Source organism: Lactuca virosa, chromosome 2 (assembly GCF_052849685.1).
Source record: "Lactuca virosa cultivar CGN04683 chromosome 2, Lactuca_virosa_CGN04683_v6, whole genome shotgun sequence".
NCBI lineage: Eukaryota > Viridiplantae > Streptophyta > Magnoliopsida > Asterales > Asteraceae > Lactuca > Lactuca virosa.
In genome coordinates this window covers 44774031-44790008 of record NC_136427.1, presented here as the reverse complement: position 1 = coordinate 44790008, position 15978 = coordinate 44774031, and positions in this window count along the sequence as shown.

The following is a 15978-nucleotide window of genomic DNA, read 5'->3' as shown; positions in this document are numbered from 1 at the left end:
GGGGTAAAATGGTCTTTTACCCATCCTAAGGATCAAAAGAGGAAAAGAGGACTTAAGAAGTATAAAGAGTAATAAGGCGGATAATGATTGAGATGCTTGTCTTATGTGTTAGGCGGAGGATAGTCCAAGATTTCCGAGTGCCTGACGGTTACCTGCTAACCGAGGTGAGTCTTCTCACTATACTTTACCTAGAGTGGTAATTATGTGTGACCGGAAGGTCTTATGTGGTTATGAGGGTTAAGAGATGTATGTTATCTATGTGATATGTATATGCTATGTCCTGAGCTTGCAGAGTTTGGACCGGAAGGTCAACAGAGTTTGATGTATGTTATCTATGTGATACGTATATGCTTGCAGAGTTTGGACCGGAAGGTCAACAGAGTTCGGACCGGAAGGTCAACAGAGTAGGACCGGAAGGTCTACAGAGTTAGGGCCGGAAGGTCATCATGGGTAGGACCGGAAGGTCTACCAGAGTTGTGGAGCCGGAAGGTCCACTGAGACATATTGACCGGAAGGTCTCGTAGAGCCATAGCCTCGAGGGGCTAGTTATATGTATGTGGTCATTTGGGGAACTCACTAAGCTTTGTGCTTACCGTGTTATGTGTTATGTGTTTCAGGGTTCTCAGGATCGTGGGACGGCACCGGCTTGATTGTACACACCAGAGAAAGAGTTATGTTTTAAGGATCCTGGATTATTAATGGAGTTGTGTTTTGTAATTTGAATAAACGAGATTTTTATACAATATGTTATGAAAAGTATGCGATTTTAAAATGTAAAATTTGTTTGAAAATTTACGGTGTTACAAGTTGGTATCAGAGCCTTGGTTTGAGGGATTCGGATGCGCCTTCGGGTAAATCTGGACTCAAACTGAGGATTTGAGAACAATTTTCAAAGAAATGATTTTTCTAAAGCGAACAAGATTTTCTAAGAGAAAACGAGAAGGAGCAGTGTGTACAATCAGCCAGAGCCCGAACAGTAATTTCCCAAAATACCATTTCTTTTATGTTATGAGATGTTTATGAGATATTTTATGAGATATCATGCATGCTAGAAATAGGCTAGGTATTCCATATTTTAGGACTAGAGTGGCCTGATTGGTGATGCCTTAGCCTAGTGGTTGTTGTTATCTGTGATGTGCTTTTGAGTATGCGTTGAGTAAGAGTATCCAGTAGGAATGTTTCAGAGATAGAGCTTCGAGTAGAGGAGTAGTCTAGGGGAGATACCTAGATAAGCATCGAAGGATGCCGACTGAGAGAGTAGTTATATGCCCATGTGGGGTAGAGTACTTGAGTTCGATGACACCTGTTGGGTGTGAATAGAGCAAGTGGAGTTATAACCTAGAGTGGTTTATGTGATGGTGGAGATTATTCGATGCCCGAATGCTGCTTGCTTTGTGCTTTGTGGAACTCTCGATGATGGGAGTCAGCCACTAAGTGAATATGACGATATTCAGGAGGTAGATGGCTGGCATCATTAGGAGTTCTTCAGAAGCTGATGGCAGAGAAGTGTGAGCATCTAGGAAGAGCCTAGGGGGTGACCGTGGTCAGATGAGTGCGCTGACGGGGTAGAGCATTTCGCTGGGGAGCGAACACGTGTAACAGGATGGACGAACGAGAAGGTTGCGCAACTACTTAGGAAATCTGGGATGGTTCGTGTGGAAAGTATGGGTAGATGTGGCAGGTAGTATGGGCCCGTACTACTAAAAGCAGAGGACCCATACTTGATGCAGGGAGTATTCTGGAGATTCTAAGTAGCAGATTGAGAGGTGATGTCATGGTTCGAGTACCATGCTAAGTAGCAGATTGAGAGGTGATGTCATGGTTCGAGTACCATGCTAAGTGACAGATTGATTGGTGATGTCATGGTTCGAGTACCATGCTAAGTGACAGAATTATTGGTGATGTCGTGGTTCGAGTACCATGCTAAGTGACATATTGATTGGTGATGCTGTGGTTCGAGTACCATGCTTAGTAGCGGACTAAGAAGAGAGAACATGTTTCGAGTACCATGATCCATAGCAGATTAAGAGGAGATAACATGGATCGAGTACCATGGTTTATAGCAGATCGGGAGGTGGCCACATGGTTCGAGTACCATGACCCGTGGCGGTTAGTGTTACTGGTTCTACCAGTTATTCCGTTGTGATTGGTTAGACCGAGATCGGATGTGATAGTGTATGAGATCACAGGGCCATGTGGAACAAGTTCCAACGAAGCATCCCTTATGAGGGAAGTCGAGATGATTCCAAGGTATTTTGGTGAGATGTCAGATGAAGTCACAAGACTCAAGGATGAGTAGAGATGGCGTTTATGGAGGATTGCGGCATGAGTTGAGCAATCAGCCGATAGTGGAGATGTCACCTTCTGTGGCCTGGGTGGTGTTATTTCCGTTCCCTGTGGGAAACATAAGAGGTGTTGAGATTTCGGTTTCTGAGCTTGGGGGTAAAACCCTGCGGGTTAGCATTGATGACGACCTTCCATCAGAGTATTTGGGCAGTATGTCTGCCGAAAGGTAATGATAAAGCATGAGCAGGTTGTCAGTGGCGACTGAGATGGTTAAGGACAAGGATACACCCTATTTGAGCATAGTAGGGCATGTATTAGCTGCAGCGGCGGACGATCAAGAAGAGGATATTGGGTCGGTGGCTCTTATTGTCTATGATGAGTATCGAGTGTGGTAATGAGGTCTCCGCTCTTATTACAATCTACGTGATGGAACGTTGGTTGAGGAGTCGAGAATGAGGAGTATGATAGTTCATTATTTTCAGATTAAGAGTCAGAGTTACTACTGGACAGTTGAGATGTCCGGTAATGGTATGGTATGAGATTATGTATGATTAGAGGCAATCATGATGAGAAGATTATGAGGATTTCATCTGAGATTCGGGGCATTTGGATGTTGTGGGGTCTCTATCGGGGAGACCACTGAGAATTGCGTAGTACCTTCCAAGAGTAAGTGTGATGTTCCTGGTGGAAACAGTCTGTGGAATAGATTATTGGTGCGCAAATTGGTGATGGTTCGAACCCTGAGTGGGGGAGAACCGAGTATTTTATTGAGAGGATCAAAGATTTGTTCAAGAGCGGTTAGGGAGCTGGATAGAGACATGCACTATGGATTCATGAGACCAAGGATTATTGGTGGTCGAGGTGAGTTGCAGAGGGAGTTAATGCATGTTGTCCGCGTTCAATAAAGGATGAGTGTCCGCACAGCAGGTGGCCGTTGGTCAGAGGCCTTGTGGTAGATAAGAATTTTTCGAGGTGGTTGGTTCGTAGGGATACTTCGGCAGTTGGGAAATTTTGGTTCGATGAATGGATTATTCTATGCTCTTTGGAAAGGGTAAGAGATGATCGGGCAGCCAATTTCCGGGTCGGCATGCGTAATATCGCTTGGTTTTGAGCAACAGAGGAAAGAGTTTCGGAGGGTCATCTTCGTGTTCTGAGTCGTTGGAGATTTCTCCGTGTTTCAAAGTGGGAGATGGAGTATTCCGGGGTATCCGAGTTTAATGTCCTAAATCTCGGATTATTTTGAGTTTTGAGTTTGAGATGACAAGTGGTGTATCAAGTATCTACGGTTCCAGTGGGAGCCCTTCGGCCAATTGACATCAAGCGAGATTATTCGAGAATGTGGATTGCAGCAGGGAAAGGTGTTTTGTTATGGCGGATGTCGTCAGAAATAGAAATGCATAATTTGGGTAAGTGTGTACACCTATGGTTGGTCCGCAGGGCATTAGTTAATGATCGCAGTGTGGCGTAGACCTGAGGATGAGATTGTGAAGTGGTAAGAGCAAGTGCGGTAAGACTACGGGGAGCCGTAGTACTCACTATTCAGTGAGAGGTTGTGGTGATGCTACGGGGAGCCGTAGTACTCACTATTCAGTGAGAGGTTGTGGTGATGCTCCGGGGAGCCGTAGTACTCACTATTCAGTGAGAGGTTGTGGTGATGCTACGGGGAGCCGTAGTACTCACTATTCAGTGAGAGGTTGTTGTGATGCTGCGGGGAGCCGTAGTACTCACTATTCAGTGAGAGGTCGTTGTGATACTGCGGGGAGCCGTAGTACCCACTAGTTAGCGAGATAATGTTGTGATGAAGTACACTCTGATCAGAGCGTGACGCAAAAGAGTTTTAGGCTTGGGTAGCCCTAATATTTGAGTTTGTGGGAGCCTGGTGGTCGAACCAGGGGCGAGACTGGGGTCTCCATATTTGTCGGGAGTCGTTATATTCTAAATTGAGTAGTGGTTGTCGCAACCAAAGGGAAGTGGATAAGTGAGGAATGCATGGGTTGCGGTCATGAGTCATGAGTTGAGTGGTTCATTGGGACGAGTGGTTCCAACTCTGGGTCAGACCAAACTCTTGAGTTTGAGTTTGGCTCTGGTAGTGCATTTATATCCATGGTTCATTGGGACGAGTGCATTTATATCCATGGTTGAACCCAAATCCATCAAGGAAGCATTAGAGCATGCTGACTAGATTACAGCCATGCAAGAAGAACTGGCAGAATTTGACCGAAATGAAGTGTGGACTCCTGTGCCTCCTCCTCAGAATCATCCCATTGTCGGTACGAGATGGGTATTTCGCAACATGCTAGATGATGCAGGAGTTATTATTTGAAATAAAGCAAGATTGGTGGCAAAAGGATTTACACAAATTGAAGGGCTCGACTACGATGAGACCTTTGCTCTTGTTGCACGTCTTGAAGCCATCAGAATCTTTCTTGCTTATGCTGCTCACAAAAGCTTCAAAGTTTACCAAATGGATGTTAATAGTGCTTTTCTTAACGGTGAACTCGACACTGAAGTATACCTTCAACAGCCCCCCGTTTTTGTTAATCTCTCCTTTCCAAACTATTGTTACAAACTACGGAAAGCAGTCTACGGACTCAAGCAGGCTCCTCGGGCATGGTACGAGACTCTCACTGATTTTCTCAAACGCTCCGGTTTCCAAAGAGGAATTTTAGATCCTACCCTGTTCCGAAGATCAAATGGAAATCATCTCATGCTGGTTCAAATTTATGTGGATGACATCATTTTTGGATCTACGGATTCATCTATGGTTGCTGACTTTGCTAAACTAATGATCAATCGATTCCAAATGAGCATGAATCGGGAGTTAAGCTTCTTTCTTGGCCTCCAAGTCAAACAGACTAACAGAGGAATCGTCATTCACCAAGAGAAGTACATTTCAGAACTCCTCAAGGAATACTCAATGGACACATGTGCCTCAGCCAAGGTACCAATGGGCTTCGGACACAAGATCTTTGCCGACCCTTCAAGTGTTTCAGTTGATGAAAAGAAGTATCGAGGAATGATTGGATCTTTGCTCTATCTCACAGCAAGTCGTCCGGATATTATTTTTTCCACATGTTTGTGTGCCAGATTTCAAGTCAACCCAAAGAGGTCTCATCTCTTGGTTGTGAAACAAATTTTCCGATACCTCAAAGGTACAAAGAGTCTCAGAATCTAGTACCCAACAAACGAGAGCTTCCTACTTCAAGCCTATTCAGATTCAAACTATGGTGGTCTTCAACTTGATAGAAAAAGCTCCTCAGGTGGCTGTCAGTTCTTAGGTGGTCGTTTGGTCAGTTGGTCATCCAAGAAACAGAACTGCATTGCACTCTCTACAGCCGAAGCCGAATACATCGCTGCTGCCAGCTGTACATCTCAGGTTCTGTGGATGAAGTCTCAACTCTTGGATTATGGTTACCGCTTTCAACGAATTCCTATCTATTGTGATTCTCAAGGTGCCATTGTTATTTCTCACAATCCAATTCAACACTCAATGACAAAGCACATTGATATAAGGTACCATTTCATAAAAGATCATGTTCTAAATGGTAATATTGAACTCATTTTTGTTCCATCTGATGATGAGATTGCTGATGTCTTTACTAAGGCATTAGACGAAACCAAATTCAATGGTTTTCTGAAAAAGATGGGTATGATAATGCCAGATCCTCAGTTATTTCAAGAGACTTGTTCTCTTTGATAGAAGTATTCGAAAGAAAATTAGTTCCGATCTTAAAAACTTTTTTATCTCGGAACTACTTTCTCTCGTAATACATAGGATCATTTTACTTATCTTTATTTCTAACCATCACTTGAGTTTTAAGCTGTACAGTTCATCCTGGTTATTTGTTGTTCAAGTCCACATAGTCATAGTGCTCAAATTTTCATCTCGGAATATACTTCATAATAGCATCCCGGAATTCCACTCTGGAAAGGTATTGCATTCTACACTTCGGAATTTCAAAATTCACTTCGGACGTTTTTCTCAAATCTCACTCCGGAATGCTTTCCAAATCATGTTCCGCAAAAAATTTTCAAATTCACTCCGGAAATTCTTGAAAATCATTATTCCGGAATTTTTGCTCCGGAATCACAAATCTTTTCCGAAATCAAACTGAATTTTTGCTCCGGAATCACAAACCTTTTCGGAATCGCATTAAATTTTGACTCTGGAATCGAAATTTCCTTAACTCAAACTCTCTCCGGATTATTTCCCATTCCGGACCATTTTTCAAAACAACCATGTTCCGGAGCACAACTCTTTATTCTCCGGATCATACACTGTCCGGAACCACTCATCCGGAATTCCAAAGGTTTATAAGGCGAATCGTTTTTTGTTGCAACAGTTACTTTGTAAGGATCCTTATCCAATATTCCTTGATTTGCGTGCCACGACTGCACTTATTTGAAAGTAACCATCCAATCGCAGTTTGGTATTTCCATTTCTAGCTTAAAACAACCCTAGCCTTCCCTTCCCACGTCAAATCAATCCCCAATAAGCCATTTTTCAATTAATGCACCCGATTCGAATTCGGATCCTCATAATTACCATTCCTAACCCGACCCATTTCCATTACCTATAAATCCCCATCGAAAACCCCTTTTACCTCTTTACGCGCCCAAATCTTCCAAAACCCTCAAATTCTCTCTGTGTTCATCGTGTTCTTCAAGCTCTCATCTTTCTACAACAATGGCTTCTCAATCTTCTCCACAGAAAACTGCACTAACTACCTCTACTCCCAAGAAGTCGATTGCAAAGAATAAACCTTCAAAGGGGTCATCGTCTTCAACATCACCAGAACCTTTTTTTAGAGATACAACCCAATTATTCTCACTGAACTCTGTAGATTACGATGAATACATTAGAGTTATGATTGAGTTCATCGCCAACCATACCATCTCCATCCCTCTCACAAATTTTCCTGAACCACCTCTTCCACTTCATCACATTCACAGAGCTTTTACCAGAATCAATGAGGAAGATGGTGTTATTGAAACCAAAATCATCGGTGATCGAATTGTTCCAATCTACAAATCCACCTTCTTAAGGGTGATAGGTGTTAAATAAAACCCCCAGGGCTTCACTATTCAAGAACCAACTGCTGAGGAATTCCAACTGTTTTTGAATCACATTGGGTACAATCAGGACTACAAGGCGAAAGACTTCAAGAAATCAGCGTTTTCGGACTCTGTACCGTGCTGATGCATCTGATCATTAGAGGGTTATCCGGAAAGCATGGAGGTACGGATACACTTAGCAAGGACTGGCTCTATGTCGTTTACAGCATTTACTCCGGACGTAATAATGATGTTGATCTTCCGGAGGTATTATGGCAAGACTTTTGCAAGTTCGCCATCAAATGGAAGGAGAATGAGATTTCAAGCCCTAGGTTCTGGGCTCTAACGATTCAACAACTTTTCAAGGAACTTTCCGAACCGATTCCTGTTGCTACGATTCCTTCGGAGGTATGTATATCCTTCAAAACTATTAAGTCCTACAGAATTCCGGACCAATCTGCCTTGGTCCTGTCCGGAGTTACCACAACATATGTTGGACATTATTCCTTCCGACTCTCCTAATTTGCAAAAAGATTTGGAGACTTCGACAGTGTTCGACCCAACACAGTCTGCCCAAGTCCCCATTGAGCCCATTTCGGAAGTGGCCAAGCCAACATCTTCCGGACCAAGGAATTCAAAGAAATCCGCCAAGCGGAAAACTTCCCCCACTAAGTCAAATCCTCAAAAGAGAACCAAAGTCGGCTCTTCCTCTCCAAAGGAAGATGCTCATGACATTCAGGCTGACTCTGGCCGTCCGAACACCCCTCCTGCCCACTCATCTGAGGTACCCCTCAATGTTTCAACAACACAAGCCACACATACACGTGGAGTCTCCACATAATCCACCCTCACCTTCCCAAAAACGTGATGCCAGTGTTGACCATAGTTCCTTACACCCCCCTGGAACACACCCACGAGTCACTTTTAATATCCCTCTCGTTTCTACACACACACACTCTGGAACCCTTGTTCCGGACCCTAAGCATTCCGAAGCTGGAGTTGTCCCTCCGACTTCGAATGCCCCAACTGGTCTGATACCCAGAAGGAGTACAGGACGACCAGGTGTTAACGATCCTTTGTGGGAATATTATGTGAACAGGGCTCACTCCAGGCATCCGGAGCTCACCAGATCACAGGTGGAATCAACCCTCATTGCCATGAAGAAGAGGGCCATGCAAAGCAACCTGCCCTACGTCTCTTCTACTGACGAGTTGGTTGATCTGGAATTCACTTCAGTAGAAACTCCAAAGCCTCCTCCTCAAGCTTCAAATCCTTCTGCTTCGAAAGATGAAATTTCGGAAGAAGTTGTGCTGACCACCGATGCTGCAAATGTTGCTAATGCCCCCATGGTCTCTTCCGTTTAACTCCACCTGAAGCCTTCCTCTTCAAAGTCAGCGTTTGATTTCAGATCCTCCTCCTCTACTCAGCATGAGTCCGAATCAACTCACAAGCTTCATGATGATTATGTCACTCATCCCAAGACTTCCTCGAATCCCAAGCTTCACAAAGAAAAGCCTCAGCATTCCAATTCCGACACCGGATCCTCAGCTGGTGATTACATCGATCCATTTGCTCTCCTTGAGATGCAAACGAATGTGTCGGACACCATGAAGAAAGTCTCTTCCATTGAATCTTCCGTAATAGAGATTAACTCCAAATTGGATCAAAAGGTTTCCGGACTGGATTCCAAGCTCGATGCTATCATTTAGTCCTTATCCTAGTAGTCCGGACCTTCAGTTGCGGAAAGAGAAGCCCAGTTGGATCAAGTCATTTCTCTCTGGCTCAAGCAATCCATCGAGGAAGTTGAGGCCAAGTATGATGCCTCTTTTGAGCACTACCTGTAAACAATCACCACCATGCTCAAGGTCCATGATGACTTGGTGTCTGCTACCAACGATCTTATTAAGCAGACCCATGTTCGTCATGAGAAGCAAATCCAAAAGGCTGGAGAAGGAAATCAAGAAGAAGGATGAGATGAACCTTATAATTCAACAAGTCCTCATCAAGCTGCTTCGATCCACTTGGAACATCGTTTATGTTCCGAATCGAAAGTTTGATGAGATGTTAGCTGTTCTCGGTCATTTGTTCGATCATCTAGCTGCTCAGGCTCCTACTTCCGAAGCATACGATCCCCTCACTCGTCAACTCAACACGGGCCTTCAGAAAGTCTTTTCCAAGTTTGAAGATCTATAGGACTCTCTACTACTTGCACCGGTTCCGAATTCCACCGATGCAAGAGGGGGAGAAGGTCCGAGCCAACCATGGAACCCTGCCTCGGTTTTTCAACTCCGAGATGAAGACTTGAATTCCAATAATGAAATCCAAGTTGTGTCCGGACTTCTAGGAAATAACTTTGATGATGAAGAAGACAGTGATGAAGAGAAGTATGTCACCAAATGAGTTCTTGGTCTCGAGGCTCCGAAGAAGCTATTCCCAAAGGTGTTGACAGAGGAAGAGAAGATGATATGGTCCGCAGTCTCCTGGCCATCCTCTTTACTTGATGTTCTTCAAAGGGTCATTCAAATGGCCAAAGCAAAATCACTCCTCACAGCTCAAGCCTTCCGAGCCACTCCTTCAATGTTCCCACATATTCCGGCTCTAAAAATTGCTGCCATAGACCAGGGTTCTCCACTCCGGACCCCTGATGATATTTTGGAAGATCCTCTTCCGAACCCTACTCCGGAATATGCTGTGGATGAAAACATGCAGTTCATCAAGGATGCACTAAAAAGAGACAAAGGCAAAACGCCAATGACTGCTGAATAACAAGCCTTCCACTCCGGACATCCTATCAAGCAAAAACAAGGATGGTCTCAGGAGGAAATCAACAAGGCATTAGAGGACAACATCCGGATCCAAGCTCTCAAGGATAATCCTGATCCGATGCGTGGATATCTCCTCTTTGCCGTGAAAGCATTCTTCGTGATCATGAAATCGTTCCTTTCATGTATTACGATGTTCCCACCAACGACTCCGAACAGGTTGATCTTCCTCTCTCTCCATACAGCAAATACTACATCAAGTTTGCTTCTCTTCACCCTAATGACGATCCGGAAGTGATCCTCCGGACGGAACGAGAAAGGCTTGAGACATTCTACTCCAAGAATGCACAACCTCTTAAGGAAGTATGGACTAGAAAAAGAATTACCAAAGTCCATGGATTTGCAAGGAAAATCCTAGTGAAATTCGAACTCAACTGCCCATTATATCTATTTCATGTCTTCCGGAACAAGCCAACCTACCGGACCATCTCTGATGCAGACTTCCCTTCGATGAATCTAAACGACATTCTGACTTTGTCTGCTCACTTCTGAGGAATTCAAAACAACGATATCAGCATGGGTGCCTTCCATACTGCTCTAAGCTTCCTCAAGGACTACGTCGCGGAATTTTGCAGATGCGACTATGAGCTGGCCCATCTCTATGGTACTAAAAACTTTGTTGCGAAGATCGCGTTTATTCTTCCGGAAGCTGAATTGCTCGAAGACGGTCCAATCGATGACCCGGTTCTAGGGTTTGTCTACACAACCAGGAAAACAAACAAGGACTTTTTCCGTGTCCTTGACAAACACTTAGTTCCGACCAAAGACCTTCGGAAGTTCATCTCTCGTGCATCAAAGTCTAAAGCTGCAGAACAGGTCAAAGCAAAGTTTGTAAGTCAACTGACCTGGTACATTGAAGTCAGAGAATAGTTGTTCAAAGCCTACACCTTCATCGAGGAAGAAGCCAACTAAGCTGGCACTTGTCGCATCTGCAAATGTAAGAATTGTTCATTTTATCCAGTCCTATGTATGTTTAGTGGTTTGTACTATGTTTCATTTACTCCTATTTAAAGGAGCTTTCAATGCAATACTATGAGACGGATCATTCACTCACTTTTGGCATTTACTAAGTTATTTCAACTCTTTCTCAAAACATTCTTCTTGTTCCTCATTTATTAACTTTACCTTGATATTTATTCTCATTCTTCATTTATGACTTGATTGGTCTATCCAGGCTTGACTAGAACATTTATTACCAAGCATGCATTGATCTTAAGCATTCACTCAAGGTTTGAGTTCTCAAACCTTGTCCCTGTGCATCAGGTCTATTTTGTTCTCTCAGAGACTTCATCTTAAACAATCATTTAGGATAGTCTACATAAATTCAATTAGTAGATGCTAGAGAGGTTAAGCTCATTGTCTAACATAAGCTCCATAACTCCATACCTTTTAGATAAGGACAAACCATTACATCCTTAGTCTAATGCAAGTATCTAATCCACTTGTTTGGTTGGAAAATATATATAATAAATATATATTTGTTGTAGTGAGCATAATTCCAAAATTTTATAAAGTAAATAGTTATTTTAAAAACATCATATAATAGATTAAAGGGTCTATTTATTTATCCTCTTCAAAACTTGTACTATCGACATTCAGCTAGTGGCCAGGTGACCCTATCCCACAAGAGAATACGAAGGCTACCTCAAACATAAAAATATAGATCCAAGTGGCCATGTGATCCTATGCCACAAGAACCATACTAATAACATGTGAGTGTTTTGACGGAATGAGTTGTGAATCGATTCCATAACTCTTAAGATGTTCCAAGAAGACATGGTTTAGAAAAACTCATTTTCTTTGTCACAACGAAAGGTTAATGATGATCTCATAAGTTGTATCTCAATCTTCACTATGTACCAATTTGAGCAAATCAAAGGTTTCAACAATAACGAATAAAAGTCGTCAGTGAAATTGATTAAACATCTATAACCAAATCTATTCATGGATTGAAAATATTACATACATCACTTATGTATAATTTTTTGTCAAGCCCTTTGTTCTTTAACTACTAATAGATAAAGACACTTGCGAATCATCTTCCCATATAAATAGAATAAAAATATATCAAATGAATCAAGCTCATTTGCCTTTAAAAATATCATCTTTTTGAAGTTGGTATATGTGGTCCATATTTATATAATCATGATAATTATGACAAAGATAAGTTCCAATCAAATATCTTTTGATTATTTAGGTGTTATGATCAGAACTATCAATTTAATGAAAGTTTATAGATTTACTTCATAATTAACATTATGAGAAAATATTCTTTAACACAGAATACATCGTTTCAGAACATGAATGTGAACATCCATAAAACGATAAGTAAATCTAGATTTATTCATAAACTTACAATTGTTACATGTCCCTATAAAATAGGCACAAAACATCTATTGTTTAAAGAAAGACTATAACAACACTTGTTATATCTTCAGCACGAAATACCATTCATTTGTAACCAATTGATTATTTCTTCCAATCATCAGCACATAATATCAATTATTAGTGTCACTTTAATTTTAACATAATCAAGTGAATGATGGAAAAATAAATAATTCTATCATATAGATATCTGAAGTGTTGTCCAAGCCAGACTTCTTCAGCTCGATGAGATTAGAGGAACAATTCATCGTTTAGTGTCTAGTTCCTTCCACAAATAGTGAATTTATGATAGAGGACTTTTTGGCCTTAGTAATCTAAACGAAAGTTGTAGAATATGTTAAACCGAGAGTGTCCATAAAAAGAACGCCCAAATCTGACTTCGTATGAGGAAGATATGAATTTTCTAAGATTTGGCTTAGTAGTGCACAGCCCGAAACTCGAATTTTAGATCGAGCGGTTTTTGGCCAATGCGACCTAAATGAGAGTTGAATATCTCAATAATAGGAACTCAACGGTTAAAATACAGACGAAAACGGAGTCCGTATGAAGAAGTTACGAATTTTACACGGACATTTAACAGTATAATCTCCTCGTACTGTTAAATTTAAGATCGGTCAATAATTATCCGATGGAGTCAAAATGAAAGTTGTAGATCTTATTTTTACCTACACATGGATATAAAGAAGGTCGAAAACGGAGGTCGTATGCAAAAGTTATGAATTTTTTAAAATCGGCTGATTTCCACCCTGTGTGCGATGCCACGTGTTAGCACCAGGCTGTGCCTGGTTGTCTCCAGCTGGATCACGACGTGAGCATCAAGAAACTCACGACGTGAGTGACCCTACAGCCCCCTATAAATAAGAGGTGAAGCCTACATTCTTCCTTACACCTCCCATCACTTCCCTCTCTCTCTAGAACCTCTCTCTAGCCCCCGAAACCCCCCGAAAAGCCTAGGGAACCTCCCTAGCACGAGGCGGAAGCCCCGGAGCGCCTGACGGTTCCGAAAAGAAGAGCCTTCGGCTCAGAAACTCTACTTCGGCGCAGCCCGGTTTTGAGAAAAACCCACTGTAAGTGAGATACGCCTATCCTATCTTTAGTATAACTTATGTTTCAATATAGCATCGTTATTATGAACTGATAAACATGATTTATCACTGATTCCAAGTCGTTATACTGATTGATCTACTTACGGGGATGATGTCTAAGGTGTGATTTAGTGAGGTGTTTAAAGTGGGATTTCCAAACAGTATACTTCGTATACCAAACGGACCTACCTCCGATATAATCCTACCTGGTTGTTCCTTACTTGATAGATCATGAAGTAGACTTCGAGTTAATGATGAATCTAGACTAATAATTAGTCGCAATAAATATTAGACTAAAATCTAGTGGTAATAATACTAGGTTTCGTCGAAGGAAATCATATTGTTAAGAAGCGAAGCGCTGCTCGAATTTCGAGTCGTCACTTTAACAAGTGAGTGCATAGTTACTTTCATCTTACACATAGATACGAAGTATTTTATATAAATTACGTGCTATGTGTGCATATTATCTTTATACTTGCTATCTATGCTGTATGAACGATTTTATACATGTTTTAAATGATTTAAACTGTATATGTATTTTATATCTACAAAATATGTTGGGTAAAACATGGGTAGATAAATGATGAGGGATGAAAGCTGATTTAAAGGAACACTTGCAGTATGGACATAGTGCCCTATAGGTGAACATTGGTAGCAATGGACTTAGTACCCTATAGATGAACATTGGCAGCTGCGCCACAACCTGTAGATGTTTTTGATCTACGATGTACTCTAAACATCCTAGCAGTTACGCTCTAACGATTGTATTGGCAGCTGCGCCTAATAGAGAACATCACAACCCTGGCAGCTGCGCTTAAAGGATAATATCGACATCTGCCTCATAGGTAATGTCACAATTCTGGCAGTTGTTCCTAAATGGTAATATTGGCAGTTGTGCTTAATAGATAACATTGACAGATATGTCATTGACAACGACGGACTTCGTACCTATTCCTTAGGATAATCCTTAGGAATAAATGAACGAGAAATAGTTGATTCTTAGGGTAGATCCTTAAGAGTAAAGAAGATAATGGGGATGAGTAATTGGGTTGATTGTTTGATGTTTAAACATAATAATTATATTACTGTGGGTTGAAAACCCTATGTACTCACCAGGTTTCCCAACCTGACCCACTCAAGCTTATTTATAACATAGGTGTCGATATGAAGCCACTTTACACTGAGAGATTTAAAAGAGATGTAGATCACTAGTGTAAATGAATGTAAGTTCTGTTTATGCTTATGTTTCTATATTGACGATGGCATCCCAAATGTTTTAAAATGAATAAAAATACATTTATTCGGAAATGTTTTGATAATGTATTTATCATGTTTTTCTGGGAACAAATTCCGCAACATTTTTATTAAAAGAGATACTCTGATTTTTATAAAGCATAAACAAAAAAATCGGTCTTTTCTGGCCGTGAAAATGGGGATGTCACAGATGAATTACCATTTTGTGACTTGTTCAAGTAACTTTCGTAAGCATACTTGATTTGCTCTTCAGAAAACATTCCATATTTGTATTTTTTTTCCCTTTGCCTTCGATCCAATGGTACTTAAACCATTAAGAGCTTAATAAAATGTAAAGTACAAACCACTAAACATACCATAGGACTGGATAAAATGAACAATTCTTACATTATGATTGAAAGCTCCTTTAAATAGGAGTAAATGAAACATAGATTTATTCATAAACTTACAATTGTTACATGTCCCTATAAAATAGGCACAAAACATCTATTGTTTAAAGAAAGACTATAACAACACTTGTTATATCTTCAGCACGAAATACCATTCATTTGTAACCAATTGATTATTTCTTCCAATCATCAGCACATAATATCAATTATTAGTGTCACTTTAATTTTAACATAATCAAGTGAATGATGGAAAAATAAATAATTCTATCATATAGATATCTGAAGTGTTGTCTAAGCCAGACTTCTTCAGCTCGATGAGATTAGAGGAACAATTCATCGTTTAGTGTCTAGTTCCTTCCATAAATAGTGAATTTATGATAGAGGACTTTTTGGCCTTAGTAATCTAAACGAAAGTTGTAGAATATGTTAAACCGAGAGTGTCCATAAAAAGAACGCCCAAATCTGACTTCGTATGAGGAAGATATGAATTTTCTAAGATTTGGCTTAGTAGTGCACAGCCCGAAACTCGAATTTTAGATCGAGCGGTTTTTGGCCAATGCGACCTAAATGAGAGTTGAATATCTCAATAATAGGAACTCAACGGTTAAAATACAAACGAAAACGGAGTCCGTATGAAGAAGTTACGAATTTTACACGGACATTTAACAGTATAATCTCCTCGTACTGTTAAATTTAAGATCG